The sequence below is a fragment of the Saccoglossus kowalevskii genome, chromosome 11 (genome assembly GCF_978046115.1).
Source record: "Saccoglossus kowalevskii chromosome 11, keSacKowa6.1, whole genome shotgun sequence".
Lineage (NCBI taxonomy): Eukaryota > Metazoa > Hemichordata > Enteropneusta > Harrimaniidae > Saccoglossus > Saccoglossus kowalevskii.
Genome location: NC_140651.1, coordinates 3,682,512 through 3,688,241, shown reverse-complemented (window position 1 = coordinate 3,688,241; position 5,730 = coordinate 3,682,512).

Sequence of the window (5,730 nt, the reverse complement as noted above, 5' to 3'; positions counted from 1 at the left end):
TTTAAAATATTACCATGAACAAGTAATCATGTTTATTTCCCCAATGGTGCGATCATGAGGTAATCATATCACTGTTGATGTATACAAACTTTACAAGAGCAAAATACCCTATAATGAGTTGTCATCGTTGTTCCTCACACAACTTGTCAATGGTGTCATTGATAATCACAAAGAACTCCTGGTTGTGAGGCATTGAACCTGGTTTCCGTTCATCACCCCGGGAAAAGCCAGTTCAAGGAGTGGTATAAATACAAATACCTGCCCTTTAATGTTTATCAGTATCTGACCAATAGGTGGCGCTATATATAACTTTAGAGGGTCAATATCTAATGTCCATTGTTTCATGTATGTGTTGCGTTATTTTAGCGATTGATTTTAATTAGGTACATTAGCGGTTGATTTTATTTCTTAATTTACTTTAGCGATTATCACTGTTACTGAAGCAATTAATTTTAAATTACTATGTTACCTTAGCTTAGTTTCTGTTTATTCAGAGAGGCTATTCAGTTAGGTTCTTGCTCTTACAATCGATGTATAGCTGACTAAAACATGATGACATTCACTCACCTCTTTGTTGGATAACACATGGATTATAACAACAATAAATCCCTGTATAAAAATGAAATCAAAAATCTTTTTATAATCACAATCTACGTGAGATCAATCTCATCTCACTATGACAAGGCTATTTTAAAGATGTTACAGTAACCCTATGTGACCTTAATACACAACTCTTCACTATATCCACTCCTTGGAAAACTAACATGTTAAATGTAAAAAACAGTTTTATTATATTCAAGAATCAGAAAAGTATTTTATTATATTCAAAAATCTGAAATCAGGAATTTAAAATCAGAAAATTATAATCACTTAGCATACCTGTGAAGAATTGCATATTGCAAATAAATACAGGAATATAATAGTATCCTTATTAACAGCAAATATACCAAATATCCAAGTCAATCCAAGTAGGGGTAACAACATCATAGTACTTCGAACAGCAGCCCTATTTTAAATAAACAAGGCACTGAAGTTAAATTGTGTTGGTATTAGTATTATAAGGTTATTATGAGGATACCTCAAAGTATGCATGAAGACAGGACAGCAAGAGTCTCGACCGACGCGATTACGCCCTGAGATATGTGAGATCATGACATGTAAATTTGATGATGCTGCAGTAAGTTCCATAATCCATAGACATAATGAGCACCTTTTTCCAGATTTAGACGACTGATATGTTATCATATTCACGTTGTTTTGGACATTCAAACTGGCATCGATGTGTCTCAAATCCTGGCGATATCGCAATGCTCGAACCCTATCTTGAAAACAATGAACTTCGTCCCTGGGTTATGCCCTTAGACACGGTGATTAAGTCATAATGGAAAGGCAGAAAAACTATCCCATACCCCGGATAAATTGTGTTTCCGAGGTCTTTATTATAATGTGTTTCCAGAAGGGAGTTGCTATAAAGGTTACTAGTCTGAATATATTGTTTTTTTTTTTTTAATGTGAAAATTAAGAACGTCATGGTTCATTATGACACAGTCACACTGTTTGGGTGAAGCACAAGTAGATCAAAATTTAATTAATCAGCGATAATACCCACACAAACCAGTTCTGGCTCAGATCGTGATAGATTTTGATATTAACCAGTTGCCCCAGCACTCTTAGGCACGTGGAATTGAGGCTTTGATGGACTCCCCTTGTTTCAGCTGTATTCCAAAAAATACTATTGTCAGATGTTTGCGACTGTTTTTGATAACCCATTAGGTCATCTACAAACTAGAAGCGTGTTCAGATTGTATTACTGTAGGCTAAAGCTATCAGCATATAAACACTATGTAACTTTCTTTTAAAGGGCGGTGGTCATCGCACCGCGTCCTGTTCGACATGTGACTCATAGCGAGTATACAACGCGTGTAAAATGCAAATGTAAAACGCGCTGGGAAATGACCACCGCCTTTTATTTAAACACTCAAATTATTCACTGCACTACTTTGTTATGTTTAACTCCAGAGTAACATTGGGTACTGGAATCAATATTACATCACAGTCCCTCTATGATAGAGGGACTGTGATTACATGAAGCATCATTTGTCAGGTATTAATACTAGTGACACTGGTCGCGTCACGCATGCGAGATATATATGGGTCTCGTATAAACAACGGTACCGACTTTTCACAGTTCAACGAGTACAAACCGAGACGTTACCAAACTTCAATTCGGTATTTTTACAGGTGATTTCTATTGGAAGAGCGCACTGGGTTGTGGGAAAATTAATGCTGCACATGCGCAGCGCGACGATCATCACCTTTAAGAACACCTACATACCGTGTACTATCATTGTTAAATTCAAGATTTCTTGCAGCCGAATAGACAACTTTGACCACTTGTACTAAGATGAAGGTATTCACCTAAAATAATTGGGAAAAACAAATGACGCTGGTTAAAGTGGGAGGGTCGTCCCGTCCTCAACTGAAACAAGAAATCAGGCTTGTCTGAAATATGAACCATGGTCACGCGCGGGAATTGAGTCCCAAGCGACGATAACAACACACGCTAAAAACACAAAGGCTCATGGGTATACGCTTGTTTGTAAACAATGACACGCTATTGTCAACTGACGCATGCGCAGGTGACGACTCTTCCGCTGTAATTACGCTTATGCTTAATAATTTGCAACAAAGGATATGTACAATTTATAACAAACATATTTTTTCAAAATTTAATCACACATGTTTTGTAAGTTTTTCAATAAAATCTGAATGAACTTTATTCTGAACGTAACAGAATTTTAAAATATGTATTTGTTGCATGCCCCTTTCGTTCAGAAAAAGGCAAAAAATACATTTCTCGTAATAATGCATAATACTGCACGAGTAGTGAAAATTACAAAAAAGGATTACTCAAACATCTTGCATATCATGTACAAACTTGATTTCATGAAATATCGTTTTTAACCTTGAAATGTGTAAATGCAAATATAACGTCTGTCTAGTTTTTGGACAAACTGTGTAATATATGATTATAATAATGTGGAAATTGCATATCTATTACGATGCGATTATATCCTGCCCATTATCTGAATGACCTATTCTATCACATGGCATAATTCGAATGTTAATTCGAAAGAAATATATTCGACTAGTCGTTAATCTTCTGCCGAGTCTGTACAATTAGAAGTATGTATTCTTGAATATTACACTTTAAGTGCGGATTTATTTACTTTGAAAGATTGAAAAATCCTTGCTACCTAAGTTTATTTTGCGAAACGAGCTAGTTTTGTCAACAAACTTCATACAAGCACTAGTATTCTCTGATATAAATGGGCGATGAATAACTAATTATTCCAGTTTTCATAGATGCAGCCTTGTATGGTAACATACACACACATAGTCAAATATTCACTGCAGCAATACAGTCATGGTTAACATTAAATACATTCAACACAACAATGAACCAGTCTCGTTTCGTTGTGATGGCAAACTTCAATTACTATATCATTGCCATGAATTCTTGTTAGTTTCGAGATGAACATAAGAAAAAATGAGGTATACGAAATAATCAGCGAGAGATTACATATTTTAAATACTTACACAGATGATTACCAAAACAGTTCCAGCAAACACCCAGATAAGTCCACTCGTTGCAGACAACCAACAGCTAAAACATCAAGATAAAAAAGGATAAGTTATAGACGATTTCAACTATTGACGCAAAGATTGTATGTTATAATAATATGCGTGGTAATGTTAGTATATTCCATAATATCATTACTAAAACAACCTGCCAATTCCCCCTTAACATGTGCCTTACAGTTGCATATAAAAGTACACACAATACACGAACAAGTGTAAATACATGTAGCTTTTGAAAACTTATTAAAACTATTCATTGTGTTAAAAGTATCAACACACGGCTCAGACTGTGATAACATATTGAACAGTTCTCTATATCTCTTTTTTGTAGAAAATGTATTCACATCAACGTGACTCCGTGGAAGACAAAACAGTAGGTAATATCTTATATTGTTCATTTGTTAATAAGTATATATTATATAGTGCTATGAACAAGTGAATATTACTCATACGTTTCAACAGCACCATAATCCTGCCAATTAATGGATCCAGTCACACCTACAATAATGCCAGGCAATCCTAGAAAGAAAAACAAGCAAAACAGTGTAAGCTCCTTAAATTATTATCGTTTAATATTTTAATATATGTAAACAAATCATTGTCAGTGACAAGCCGCCGTTAATTTTTTAGTGACTGTCAAATAATTATTCACGCTCATGTGACAGACATGATACAAAATGGAACCAGTTTCTTTGTGCGATTCCTTCTTTTTTCCTGCCCATGACATTCATAGTGAACTTTTAAGATATCAAAGACGATCAACCATCTTGAATTAGATGCATGTACAAATGTATTACAGGTGTAAAGTCTGAACATGATCAGTCCAGTTAGTTACAATGTATGTTAGCAATATGGTTGACAAAATGGCCATCAGCCAGTCATTTTGAATTAATTCCGGGAAAAAAATGGCGTACATCAATGATCCATTATGTTAAGTGAACATACGAAGTTTAGATGAAATATGTTCATACATGACTGAAATATGGTATTGGAATGGCAGAAATACATAATTGTCATGCATTGAATCTTGAAACAAATGTATGATATGTGATTTATGTGTGAATTTTGAATGAAATCGGCCCAGGTATTCTGAGATGCACGTACATACGGAGATAAAATAAGTCTCCGAGTACGTCAGAACAGGAACCAAAAAGACGAACATTTACAACAGCTGAATCGGCTCATGACACACTTAGAAAGAAAGACCATATCAAAGTATTTTCTTCGAGCTTCAAGTATGGGTAGAAGTTTTACACATACCTTGGTATGGTAATTCAATATTCCATCTAGCATGTTTATATAGAGATTGTACAGCATCCTGTCAATCCTCACACTATGTGTTTGACCTTTGACCTGTACTATTTCAATTTATTATTCCAACTTGCTAGCAACTTCAATGTATCTTTTTTGTTTCATTTTATAACCCAATCATACAATTGAAGGAAATAATTTTATTTTGACCCCGTTCACCATATAACTATGACTGATGACTTTTTTAACTTTCAAAGTTCAAAGTGAAAATGCTTACACTTTACTGGCTTTAAGTTCTCAGCCATGTGATCACATACAAATCTTTTTAAGCCATTTTGTAGGATAAGATCTATAGTGGCAATAATGCAGTAAACCTTCCTATCATCCGCGAACAGGAGTATATTTGATTGTAACTCAGCAGTGATGTCATTGGTGTATAGAATAAAAGCAGGGGTTCTCACAGTCCACTCTGTTGAACACCCGATGAGACAGGTGAACATTCACAAAACGAATCACCAGTGGTAGTTAAACAGCTAACTATGCAAATTTCTAGTAACGATTTATTATATTTACCGGTATAATAATATCATTATTATGTTATGTTATATTTCCTGACGACTTACCCCAACCTGCCAAGTAGTAGTACTTCATCCAACTGTTTTCGCTTCCATACACCATTACAACTTGACGATACAGCTGAACGCCCTCTATCAGCATCCAAATAAACACAGCTGTCCAGGCATAATGTTGAGCAACTGCCGATAACTTACATCCAATCTAAAAATACAAATAATGCTTGCATGTAACAGACTAGTACAACTTAATCCACTTGATGAA